Consider the following 14,697-nt stretch of genomic DNA (forward strand, 5'->3'; position numbering starts at 1 on the left):
CCTGCATGTAAAGGTACAACTTTTTTTTCTAAACTTTTACGATAACTGTATTTTTTTTAAGCCTTTTTACAAACTTTTCTTTTTCAGGAGAGGTTTGTTCTTAGCGTCTTTAGCCACAGATGAAATTATACTTTTCCATTTTCACAGTCACTGTTCTGTTCAGCAACACGTCGCGCCACACACAATTTTCTTTTAATGTTAGCTAACACGGCACGGGCATCTAAGGCCTTAATCAAGGCCATCCCATCAACTTTATATATATATATATATATATATATATATATATATATATATATATATATATATATATATATATATATATATCGACCAACCTTAAGAGGTGGATGAACAACTGGGTTAGTTGTGGACTGATGTCGCAGCCACGACTTGAACCTGTGATTTGGACCCTGGGCGGCCCGTGAATGCGTCACGGTCAGGAACGCTAACTATTGCACCAGTTACCTCATAACGACCAAACGACCAATTGGGAAACTATCTCATCAACCTTCCAGACGTGATCACGCGAGTTTCATCCGATATGTTATCAAAACTGTGTGTCCATATAATTACCACATAGCTCCGATTCACTGTATCCCGTGCCAGCCTTTCACCCTCCTGCATGTTCAGGTCGTGGACACTTAAAAGCTTCTTTAACCCTATCCTAACCTCTTCTTCCTCTGTTTACCCATTTTCCTTGTTACCTCTACTTCTAACATGACATAACGTATACCATCTTAGTCATCCTCCCTTCACTCATCCTTAAAACAGACCCTCCATAACTCTCCCTATTCCATGCTCTCTCTTACCTAATCGCTTCTTGCTCTGTCAACTCTCTCACACCACATAATGTCCTCATATATTTCATTTTCAACACATTCATCCTCTTCCCTGCTCTCTTATACAAGGTCTACTCCGTAGACTGCAGTGCTGTCAAATACACTCATCTTTACCCTCACAGACAGTGACCTTCCTTTCCAGATACTCATCAGTGCACTCACTGCATTTCTCGTGGTTCCCCTGGCTACCATGTTTAATTCTAGGTATGCATAGCACTCCACTTCTAGGTTCTCTCAATCCAAATTCTCCACTGCAAAACCTAATAATCTTGCATCTCTTCATATTTACTCTCAACTTACTACGTTTACAAACTCTCACAATCTCAGAAACCAGCTTCTTCAGTTTCTCACTCGAATCTGCCACTAGCACCGTGCCATCAACATACAATAGTAGACTCACTTCCCAGGCCTCTCACCCTCCAACTCTGACAGATTGCAGATCCACACCATCTCTCCAAAACCCTCGCATTCACCTCCCTCACCACCACAACCATAAACAAATCAAATAGCCATAGTGACATCACACACCCTTGCCGAACACCCACCTTCAAATGAAACCACTCATCCTCCTTTTTTCCTTCTCGCACACAAGCCTTATTCTGCTGATGAACACTCCTCGCTGCTTCAAGTAGCTTTCCTCCGACACCAACTATTTGTAACACTTTCCGCAGAGCATCTCTATCAACCTTACCATAAGCTTTCTCCAGATTCATACATGTCACATAGCGATCCTTCCATTTCTTACAAGTATTCTTCAAAGCAAAAACCTAATCCATAGATCTATACTACCACTCTCGTATTCCCTGCGTGTCTCCTTAACCATCCACCTTATATGTGACTCTGGCAACAGGATCGGGACATTTCGACTCATAAATTCTTCTCACACACACAGTCATGCATCTTTTTCCTTTCTAGATAATAATCATAATGAGATCTTCTTTCACTATGTCCATCATCATTACTTTACATTTACTCGAGTTGAATTTCATCAACGAAGCATAAGCCCAACTTTGGAGTCTATTCAGGTCCCCTTGTAAGCTGATGCAATCCTCCTCGCTTTTCACTTCTCTCGTGACTTTGGCATCATCTGCAAACATATTCAGGTAGGATTACAAAGCCTCATGTAAGTCATTTTCACAGATCAAGAATCAAACCGTGTGGCACTCTGCTGGTTACCTCGACCCATTTGGAAATTGCTCCTTTGAAATGCATCCTCTATTCCTTCCCAATAAGTTTCTACCCATCGAAGGAGTTTATCACCTTCTTCCTCCCTAACGATCCATTTCCTTAATCAGCTTCCCGTGCGCCACAGCGTCAAATGCTTTCCGGCAGTCTAGGTACAAACAGTCCATGTAGCCTTTTGTCTAGGACTGTGCTCACTCTCTCTTAGAATTCTAAGCTGTTTGTTACACATGACCTTTCCCGTGATGTCTCTGTCTCACGTAATTTCTCCTCTACAAGAAGGACTTGTGTGTGTGTGTGTGTGTGTGTGTGTGTGTGTTTAGTTCCGGTCACCAATCTAAATACAGAGAAAGACGGGTATCCTTGTAAACAGTAACTTTACGAATACTGCAACATACGTTCGTTCATAGTTTTAGGAGTGAGAAATCAGATATAACCATCGTTGTGCCATTTTGGATCAAATCCCATCCCATCCCCACACAACCTTTACAAAGGTCAGTCTAGAAATAATCATATAACCTTTAGCGTAAGTCTTTTTTCTTTCCTTTCCTTTCGATGTGTCATTTCTGACCATACGCAGATGACACCCGGCCAGGGAGTGGCTCCAAGCGTTTACTGATGAAAAGAGTGACGCAAAAGTGTCATGAGTTTATATTCTACTTTTCTGTTAGCTGATACGATATGGGCAACTGAGGCCCTAATCAAGGCCATCTCAATATTGGTGTATATATATATATATATATATATATATATATATATATATATATATATATATATATATATATATATATATATATATATATATACATTATCCCTGGGGATAGGGGAGAAAGAATACTTCCCACGTATTCCCTGCGTGTGGTAGAAGGCGACTAAAAAGGAAGGGAGCGGGTGGCTGGAAATCCTCCCCTCCCATTTTTTTTTCTTTTTTTAATTTTCCAAAAGAAGGAACAGAGAAGGGGGCCAGGTGAGGATATTTCCTCTAAGGCCCAGTCCTCTGTTCTAAACGCTACCTCGCTAACGCGGGAAATGGCGAATAGTATGAAAAAAAAAATAAATATATATATATATATATATATATATATATATATATATATATATATATATATATATATATATATATATATATATATATATATATCCTAGCCTGAGCCGGTACCTATTTCATCGACCACCCCCTACGGTTGGATGAACGGCTGGGTTGACTGGGGACCGACTGCCGCAACCAGGATTCGAACCTATGCGCTCGACCCTGCCTCCCCGTGAATACGATATGGTCAAGAACGCTAACCGCTACACCACGGAGGCCCATTAGTAGATAAACCGGATATATATGTGTGACAGTGGCGTACCACATCATACAGCAGTCAAAATGCATATGAAAGACGAACTTGCAACATCTTGCGCTGCTAATACCAGCAATATGTGACCTGATATGCATTTCTGGTATATACTTAATGATCCAGTAGCGACCTGGGAGCGGTAATTCAGTGTCAACATAGCTATCCTTACGTCAATATTACAAACCCTGAAGCAGTAGCGAATGCAATATCGTTTACGATTTATTTGCTAATTCAAAAGGTGAGCTTAAAAGACTCTTATTCTTGTCATATAAAACAGTTGCCTTTCCTTCTTCAGTTCTTGTTTTAGAAGGTGATAATACAGGAGGAAGAACCTCCACATACACACACACACACACGTCCCACTAACCATTCCTCTTAGATGGCGTTTTACGACATGTAGGAGATACAAATGTGGATTCTATTTATCCTTTATCCCCAGAGACAATTGCTAGAATACATTTCCATTATTTCCTTTATGTCTATATTCATGAGACAGCAATCTATAATTCTTCATAATCTCTCTGTGCCAGTAAGCAATGTTAGAACAATTTGCGTTTTCGCTGTTGACTGATATTTTCTTCGGTTTCCATCGCTCGTAAACTTGAGTAGAACCGATTCGAAATGGGTCAGCTTAGAGTCGACAACTTTTTCACGGAATGAGAAGTTTATAGGCATGAATACACTTCGGCCAGTGAGGCAACGAAAGCTCGGCAGATGACATTGTCTGGCACGCTGAGAGTGTGTCATTCGATCCGGAACTACACCTGAAGTAGGCCGATTTGATACCTACGTCTACCCTCACTGGAGGAAGACCAACAGGGGGCGGTGCAGGTGTCAGGTAACAGCAGGCGCTTCACGGCACCAAACATCCCCTCCCTGCAAGTCTACAAAACATGTCCTCCTCTGTTCTTAATGTTTTTCTCCGAGTCAATTTCCGTGTCTCATACTGCAACCTGTTGCATACTGCCTACATGTAAGTCTCTCTAGCAGGCTTAATAGCTTGGGAGACTCAGTAAACACAGTCACCAACGTATGTAAAAACCTTTTATACATGTAAACACCTGAGTAGGAGATGCAGCTGCTTCCATTTGGCACCAAGTGCAGTAACACTGTCGTATTCTGTATAAATGCCTAGTAATGTCATGCATTTCTCCGCTCCAAGGGACATTCTAAGTTGGGTAACGTGTGTATATCATCTTGCGTCCCTCCCCTTAACTGTACTGCATAATGCCTCAACTTCACTAAGACTTCGGCGTCCTTAGCTCTCGGGATCCTAACTTCTGTACCGGAATTCGTCACGTCCTTAAGTACCTTCTACTCTGTAAGGTTGTAACGTAATACCAGTTACAGTCTGTAGTAAAGGGGATGAGCTCATCACCTTCCAGGTCCAAACCCCTCTCGTGTCACTGATTCTCTGTGTGTGTCTGGACCATCTAACACGTCTACAGAGATCGAGCCAGAAGACAGGATTTTCCCGATATCTGTCACCTGTTCACTGCACTGTCTTCAGAACAAGTTTAAGACAGAAAATTAAAAAAAGTGCAATGTTATTTTCATTGGCTTCTTTCTATTACTATATTTACTTCTGTAAACCTCTCCTTTTCTACTGGTACCGTCCATCTGTCTAGCATCATCTATACATCACGAGCGAGAACAATTGGCTTTATGTTTTAATAAACACTGGAAGTTATTTTCATTATTCTCTTGTTCATTCTTTGTTCTTCTTTATCTATCTTAAGTGTGGCAGTACCAGCCTTCTAGTATCCTGGCGTAGTGGCTCCCTAAATCTGGATCATTTATGCTCATATTTCACCTTAATAAAAGGCAAATTCCTACACGTCATGGCCCAGATGCTAAAATTACGCGTCTCGTAGTCACTTTTTCTCGCTTCGTTACCCTGACCTGGGCGATTCCCATCACCGTTATCTTTTCAAATAATATTTGTTTCCCTCTTTGGTTGAAAAATATATTTCTACATTCAAGGTTCCACTGTCTCCCACTCACGACTCCAGGTGACTCTGGACCTCACCTCCACAATGCAGCGCCCTGGAGTCTCTCCACCATGTCCTTCTGCACCTCACACAACACAGGCTATTTGAGTCCCAAGCTGCTTTCATCTGGGGAGACCGTGGCTCTTGGTCCGTGATTAAAACGCATCTCTGACTATATGTTATTCTGGACCAGAAACTGAAACGATGCACGTATATATATATATATATATATATATATATATATATATATATATATATATATATATATATATATATATATATATATATATATATATATATTCCTATGAGTCCACGGGGAAAATGAAACACGAAAAATTCCCAAGTTCACTTTCGTGTAATAATCACATCATCAGGGGAGACACAAGAGAGAAATATAACAGTCAGTTGATATACATCGAAGAGACGAAGCTAGGACGCCATTTGGTAAACATGTGCATTTGATTTAGATGAAAAATACTCTAGCATTAACAGCATCGTTATTAAAGAACGTGATATCATTTAATATCAACCCAACTTGAAAACCTTATCATTCTCTCTATGACTGATGTACATAGTTCCATGTACCTGTGTAAGGGTTGGAAACACTGAACCATCTTGTACTTATACGTTGGCATGAGAGAATATGTCTCAGTATTATTTAGTGCAACATAATGAAATATACCTCAAACAAATGTAGGTTTCACTGCCTCTTCTAAATGTTCTTTTAATGGGTATTAGAAGTTTGTTAGATATGTCAACCTGTGTATTTGGTAAAAACACAGTCTAACACTATTATCAACTGATGTCATACATTAAAATGACTTCAGATACTCTAAATAACTCATGCTTTCATGTATCAAAATGACATCAAATACTCTACGTAAGATTCATTTTAATTGTTCACGGTTCCCACACACACACTAACACACACACACACACACACACACACATAAGGTTACGACTGCAGCTCTATATCACTGTACTGCTGATCCTCTGTAATGATACGTATCCACGTCAAACAGATGTCAGGCTTGTAGGATCATCACCTGGAGGGAACAACCATGCCTCCAGACTGGACAGCCATCAGCCTCATGGAAATACAAACGAGAAATTACGACAATGAGAAGAGGCAAAGTCTACCAAGATGGCGAAGGAGAAATAGCGACAATCCTTCGTCTGTTACAGACACGAACACACGAAATGAAAAGATCTCTTTGGAGTGATTCTGAGGTTCGAGGTTGACCTTGAACCTTCAGTCTCAATAGTAATGATATATTCGTGCTTTTCGCGACCGAAACTTTCTTTTTTTTCAAAAAACAAATTACTTAAACAACTTTTCGAATTTAAGTTGTAGGCAAACTTTTCGCACTGTTATCGTGTGTTTAGCACTTTACAAACTACACATAACATTGCAATGGAATCATAGGTGTTGATACACTCCTTTGAGAAGTGCCTCACAATCATCCATTAAGCAAAGGAGGAGAAAAAAGGGAAAATTAACATATGAAAAAAAAACTTTTTTCCCGCATGTGCCTTAAGGTTTGAACCAAGTTGCAGAAGTATTCAAACAGGAGCTACGATTACTGCATATATGGTCCATTGCGAAATATTTCAAAGACTCGGGAAATACGCAAGAACAGACATGAACATGTTAAGAAAGGAATGTAAATTAAGATACAAATAAGGGTAAGAAGAGTCTTACTGGAATATACTGGAAGGGTACCTGAAATGGTGTGTGAACTTGAGAGCAAAATTGATATAGATACGAGGAAAATGTGATATATTGATGGATACTTGCACTGTGGCAAGACAATTTGAATATCATGTTGTAGAGAGGCAATGATCAGTGAAGGTGATCTTTACAAGGGAATTAGGAGTTCGGGGTTTATTAACTTTGATGTGAGAACTGGTGACTAAAATACTTTATATGGAGGTGATATGTAACGAAGCAAGGGTGGGGAGAGTCAGGAAGTGGGGAGGAGCAGGAAGTGGGGAGAAGCAGGAAGTGGGGAGGAGCAGGAGGTGGGGAAAAGCAGGAAGTGGGGAGAAGCAGGAGGCAGGGAGAAGCAGGAGGTGGGGAGAAGAAGGAAGTGGGGAGAAGAAGGAAGTGGGGAGAAGCAGGAGGTGGGGAGAAGCAGGAAGTGGGGAGAAGCAGGAGGCAGGGAGAAGCAGGAGGTGGGGAGAAGCAGGAGCTGGGGAGAAGCAGGAAGTGGGGAGAAGCAAGAGGTGGGAAGAAGCAGGAGGTGGGGAGAAGCAGGAAGTGGGGAGAAGCAGGAGGTAGGGAGAGGCAGGAGGTGGGGAGAAGCAGGAAGTGGGGAGAGGCAGGAGGTGGGGAGTAGTAGGAAGTGGGGAGAAGCAGGAGGTGGGGAGTAGCAGGAAGTGGGGAGAAGCAGGAGGTAGGGAGAAGCAGGAGGTAGGGAGAAGCAGGAAGTGGGGAGAAGCAGGAGGTAGGGAGAAGCAGGAAGTGGGGAGAAGCAGGAGGTAGGGAGAAGCAGGAAGTGGGGAGAAGCAGGAGGTGGGGAGAAGTTGGAAGTGGGGAGAAGCAGGAGGTGGGGAGGAGCAGGAAGTGGGGAGAAGCAGGAGGTGGGGAGAAGCAGGAGGTAGGGAGAAGCAGGAGGTAGGGAGAAGCAGGGTGTGGGAAGAAGCAGGAGGTGGGGAGAAGCAGGAGGTGGGGAGAAGACATAAGAAAACATGACTGTACTTGGGTTATGGAGCCAAACTTGGTCATTATCTTGCACTTAAACTTATCTACTGTTAGAAAGAGAACAAATCCGTTTTCTATATGTTCAGTACAAAAGCCTTTCTAGATATACTGATGAATAGAGAATCTGATCATTTTTCGTACTTGATCCTTCTGTAAAAATGTCATTAGTTATGTCTATGTTTTTAAGAGCACTACGGATATGTGATCCCATAGGCCTGGCAGATGAATGTAGTCATATAAGACGTATCTGTAGGCAGTTATATTATCCCCAATTGGTTTGTGAACAAAGCTTACTGGAAAGCTAGGAAGAAAGTATATGCTTCTTGTAAGAAAGATGTGACAAATAAGGATAAGTCTAAAAGCTTCGTGTTGCCCTATTCTCCCAACTTAGCTAATTCAAGACATGTTCTAAAAAAACATTTCTTGTAATGTTGCTTTCCAGTACAATAACACCATCAGTAAGACCTTAACAAATAATAGGCCAAATCATGCAACAACTGGGAGTGTTTACGCCGTCAGAAGCAAGGCATGGAAATATATTTACGTAAGCCAGACTGGCAAAACTGTAACGAAGCGCGTGTTATTGGCACAATCATTCAGTACGCAGGGATGACCACAAAAATGCGACCGCTAAACATTGTCATGAAAATGATCACCCAACAGATCTTGAAAATCCTATTATTTTATACCTCACTGCTGATTATGCCACACGTAACGTCACAGAATATGTCTTAATTGCTAAGACTAAGAACTTTGATTTGTCCCCAGGCAATTTTAAAACCCATCCTAGCATAAACCATATCATTATGAGAGAATTGACAAAACACGAAAACACAAAAAAAAAAGTTGTTCAAGACACACCCAGCTACCCAGGTCAGCCCCCGCCACCTGACCCTCCTTAATCACTCTCCCTTACAAGGGTTACGACCAGACACAGCAGACAGTGCTTGGCCTAGAGGGAGTGGTGTTGGACGGCGGAACCAAGTGTGATGTTGGGATTTAGATAGCATCGTTAAGTACTGGCACCTGATGAGGTGGATTGTCTCTACGACATATGTCGTGTCACATGTATAGAAAAATTACATATTAGATAAAATCGTATGAACTCCTACTGAAGTGTGATCATCATATCTACACACACACACACACACACATATATATATATATATATATATATATATATATATATATATATATATATATATATATATATATATATATATATATAATGTATAGCGTAAATGGGATGGTCTTGATTAGGGCCTCAGCTGCATATGTCGTTTCAGCTAATATTAAAAGAAAAGAAAAAAATATGGACAACTTAATGATCAAAATAACAGAGCAATCGATTTTTTCCCTCCACAGTGCTGTGTGTTGAGAGGCTGGGACGGGAGTGGTGACGTTGCTGAGAACAGCTGGTGGTGTTGAGAACAGCTGGTGGTGTTGAGAACAGCTGGTGGTGCTGAGGACAGCTGGTGGTGCTGAGAACAGCTGGTGGTGCTGAGAACAGCTGGTGGTGTTGAGAACAGCTGGTGGTGTTGAGAACAGCTGGTGGTGCTGAGAACAGCTGGTGGCGTTGAGAACAGCTGGTGGTGCTGAGAACAGCTGGTGGTGCTGAGAACAGCTGGTGGTGTTGAGAACAGCTGGTGGTGCTGAGAACAGCTGGTGGCGTTGAGAACAGCTGGTGGTGCTGAGAACAGCTGGTGGTGCTGAGAACAGCTGGTGGTGTTGAGAACAGCTGGTGGTGTTGAGAACAGCTGGTGGTGCTGAGGACAGCTGGTGGTGCTGAGAACAGCTGGTGGCGTTGAGAACAGCTGGTGGTGTTGAGAACAGCTGGTGGCGTTGAGAACAGCTGGTGGTGCTGAGGACAGCTAGCTGGTGGTGCTGAGAACAGCTGGTGGTGTTGAGAACAGCTGGTGGTGTTGAGAACAGCTGGTGGTGTTGAGAACAGCTGGTGGTGTTGAGAACAGCTGGTGGTGTTGAGGACAGCTAGCTGGTGGTGCTGGGAGGAGCGTGTAGACGGTGGTGGTAAAGGAAGTAGAGTGGCGTGGCAGGACGCAGTCTGGGTAACGCCGGGGAAGAAGAAGAAGAAGTAGAGGAGCCATTTCTGGGGCGAACTGCTCACCGATAACATCACACACACACGTGTGTCGCTCTGGCCACCACCGTCGGCTGGCACTCACTGGGGGCAGAGTCGTCTGTATCTGGGGAGCTGGGGGGGATCTACCCCTTCAAGATCCGGGGGGGGGGGGTCGTTAAGGGGGGGGATCTACCCCTTCAAGATCCGGGGGGGGGGGGTCCTCAAGGGGGGAGGATCTACCCCTTCAAGATCCGGGGGGGGGGGGGGGGGTCGTTAAGGGGGGGATCTACCCCTTCAAGATCCGGGGGGGTCGTTAAGGGGGGAGGATCTACCCCTTCAAGATCAGGGGGTTGTTAAGGGGGGAGATTCGACCATTTAAGTCCTCAAGGGGGTAGGGATTCTACCCCTGGAAGATCCGGGGGTCCTTGAAGGGGGTGGGGATTCTACCCCAGGAAGATCCGGGGGTCCTTGAAGGGAGTGGGGATTCTACCCCTTCAAGATCCGGGGGTCCTTGAAGGGGAGTGGGGATTCTACCCCAGGAAGATCCGGGGGTCCTTGAAGGGAGTGGGGATTCTACCCCTTCAAGATCCGGGGGTCCTTGAAGGGGAGTGGGGATTCTACCCCAGGAAGATCCGGGGGTCCTTGAAGGGAGTGGGGATTCTACTCCTTCAAGATCCGGGGGTTCTTGAAGGGGGTGGGGATTCTACCCCTTCAAGATCCGGGGGTCCTTGAAGGGGGTGGGGATTCTACCCCAGAAAGATCCGGGGGTTCTTGAAGGGGGTGGGGATTCTACCCCTTCAAGATCCGGGGGTCCTTGAAGGGGGTTGGGATTCTACCCCTTCAAGATCCGGGGGTCCTTGAAGGGAGTGGGGATTCTACTCCTTCAAGATCCGGGGGTTCTTGAAGGGAGTGGGGATTCTACCCCTTCAAGATCCGGGGGTCCTTGAAGGGGGTGGGGATTCTACCCCTTCAAGATCCGGGGGTACTTGAAGGGAGTGGGGATTCTACCCCTTCAAGATCCGGGGGTCCTTGAAGGGGGTGGGGATTCTACCCCTTCAAGATCCGGGGGTTCTTGAAGGGGGTGGGGATTCTACCCCAGGAAGATCCGGGGGTCCTAATGGGGGTGGAGATCTACCCCTTCAAGATCTGGGGGTACTTGAAGGGGGTGGGGATTCTACCCCCTCAAGATCCGGGGGTTCTTGAAGGGGGTGGGGATTCTACCCCCTCAAGATCCGGGGGTTCTTGAAGGGGGTGGGGATTCTACCCCAGGTAGATCCAGGAGTCCTCAAAGGGGGTGGGGAGTCTACCCCCACCAAAATCCGTGGGTCCTTGTGGAAGTGGGGATTCTACCCCGTCAAGGTCCGGGGGCGTCTCCAGCATCGGGTCAGTAAGTAGGCTGGAGTTAAAGCCGCCAGCACACCAGGCTACATCTACCTGGCTCACTGAGTGGAACACGGGGCCATTTTGCACCCTCCACGCCGCCAGGGAAGGTTAAGGCTCTAAGTCTCGTTAAAACTAAGCTTCCGTGCGACTTTAAATGTCTTCTCTTCACATACGTGGCACACTTATCTTTCCATCTTCTATTGATACTTCATGTCTTCGTACTCTCTTCTTCCATCCTAAATGTCTTGTGTTGATATCAATAGTTATCATAATCACGTCTCATGCAGGTAAGACAACTCTCCCTACATCTCTAATTTATCATTCCCTTCTGTGGCTGCTCAATCCCACCCATAATAGGGTATCTGATGACTCTTGTGTCTCCTCTCTGTTCACATCTCCTCCCATCTATCTCCTTCCTCCTCCTCCTCCTTACACTTTCTATAAACGTAATAACTTCATAAACCTAACTTGGCTACCAATTTAAGTAAAAAATCTTGATCCTATTCCCTTTAAATGGGATCAACGAGGTGTATATAGCTCTCTAGGTCACTCATACACAATCTCAACCTACGTCCAGTGTGGGGCCTGGAAACGTAGACATACATACAGATGTAAGAGCCTCACATTGTTTCCACTTTACACGTTCATTTCACTGGTCTGGTGTGACCTGATGCACCATTCATACCTCCGTCTCTACACATAAAACGGCTTCATTACAGATGACCAAAAACCTTTGTATGTCGCCTTCATCTGAAATAACTAGATACTACTTACTTAACCCACTCTATCTGTCCATATCTTTCGAGATCTCTATGTTTCCCTCCGCTCCTCGGTTATACTCCCATGTATCGTCTTAAGCAACCTATCATATGCCATGCTTTATACATATCCATCATACATGTCCATTATGCATTGCCGATATAATCATTTCTCTCGTTTATAATTGATTTCCTGAAACGCATATCCATCTTTATTTTTTCTATCATTTTCTTTTTGTTTGATGAAACGGTACAAAACACTGAAAGCCCTAATCACTGCCATTTCACACACACACACACACACACACACACACACACACACACACACACAGATGTATATATCTTAACCCAGGTACCAAACTCACTGCCGGTCAGTGAACATAAACAAAACAAAAACAAAATGAGAGTGTATGAAAAAAATTCTTGAACAAATGAACTGAACAATGCAGCTCAGTAGGGAAGGTTTATTTAAGTAAAAAAAAAACACTTGAATTAATCCTGTTGTTTGAGTGTAACGAGGCAGGGTTCAAAACCAGCAACCATGAGACGGAATGTGTCAAATGGCGTTTCCCGCCATGCATCACTTCAACACCCGAAACTTAAGTTCCAACTTATTATTGAGGAACTTTTCCATGCCCTGCCGTCCAGCTTCAGTGGTTCCCCTTTGCATGACTCTAGGCAGCAGCCTGTGTCTGGCCTGCCAAGTAATATGTACAGGCCAGCAGCCTCCCAGGGACTGTCATCCATGTGATTAAGCTGATGTTTGGATAATCTCAGCGCTCTCTGTGCCATGACTGGCAGTCGGGATTTTCTTGTCTCATTACGACAAATCTGTAGAGTCAGGCTTATTATACTTCCGTATCTACACCACGTCCCATCTTCTCCCTTATCTTTATGTCTTTCTTATGTCTTTATCATCTGTACATTCTCCCTTTTTCATTCTCATACTCGCCTCGATTAGAAAATCCAGAAAGAAAAGTATATAAATACATAAACCCGAATATCAAAATTCCTTTTGTAAACTCTACTTTCTATTTGTAACCTGATATTCCCCGAGTGTCACTCTATCTCTTTCAAAATCAGTATCCTTGCTAATACTCGCGTTTAATTGCAACATCCTCGTCTTTCACAACGGACCAGACAACCTACCATTGCACCTGGATCTTCCTTTGATTCCCCGAACAAAGCCTTAGTATATGTATATAAAGCAACACTACCAAACCTCCAATGTGTTCCATCATGGCTCAGCACTACAGAGCCAACCACCTCCTCCTCCTCCTCCTCCTCCTCTTCCTAACTCTCATCTCACGTAATATATCAACCATTTAATCAAATGGTCAACAACCGCTAGTCTGTTACACAGTTATGATGCACCCCCGACGCTTATCCCAGACATCTCGCTCATGCCATTTACCCTCGTGGAAGCAATACTTTCAACTTAAGAATTCTGAACAGAGTCACGCGAACAAAAGGAAGATAAAGTTTCAAAATCAATACAAAAGTATGATCTAATTTCTCAAGAACCGTTTTCATTATTGGCCTAAGATACCTGATTTCACTTAAACTTTCTTAACTTACAAGATGTTCACCAACCCACCTTTAACACAATTACAACCTTATCACAAATTCTGCCAACTCTGCTGAGGAAATGTGTTGCTTTGTGATTCTTATATTTGTGTCCTCCATCTACCTTACCGTACATCCCTGAGAAGGTTGCCATCTTTCCCCGAGTGATTCTTCTTGTCTCTGCCGGGAGTAATACACAGGTTATGAATCAGGAATAGAGGCGGACAACCACGCAATATTTTGAAGATCATCTCTCTACAGAATCCAAATCTAAACCCCTCCTGTTCTGTGGTCACTGGAACGAGGGATCCAGAATATAGGGGTTAGGAAACCCGCCTCCAGTTCGCGATTCTCATTTCCTTTCTTTTCCACTCGCAATAATTGCAAGTCTCTTATCAATTAGAAGTGCTCCTTCTTCAGTTACAATAAAAATGTAGTAACTTATTTTTATCGTACACTGGCATGGGGGAGTGCCCTTTCTTCAGTAATAACAAAATTATAGTAACTTACCTTTATCTTTCATTTAAGTTAAAGATAAAGGTAAGTTACTGACGTATTTTTCTCGTCTCTTGCACAAAGTATCTAACACTTTTTATTGATCTGGTGTTCCGTTTCTGTTCCAACGCATCTACTGTTATTTTTCATGTCACCAGAACCCCAGTGGATGACAACGACATCCCTCTTTATCCTCGTGCATCTCTTGCTTATCCTATTTCCTCTTCTGTTATGTCTTTTGTAGAGTTCAAAAAGTATTTCTCAAATTGGACACAAGCAAGACGTCTGCATCAGCCGAGACTTGTCCTCATGTTTTAATGGGGCGCGCTTTTTGGAAAAAAGTCGCCTTTGCTTGCTCG

This window comes from Panulirus ornatus, chromosome 71 (assembly GCF_036320965.1).
Source record: "Panulirus ornatus isolate Po-2019 chromosome 71, ASM3632096v1, whole genome shotgun sequence".
NCBI classification, from domain to species: Eukaryota; Metazoa; Arthropoda; class Malacostraca; order Decapoda; family Palinuridae; genus Panulirus; species Panulirus ornatus.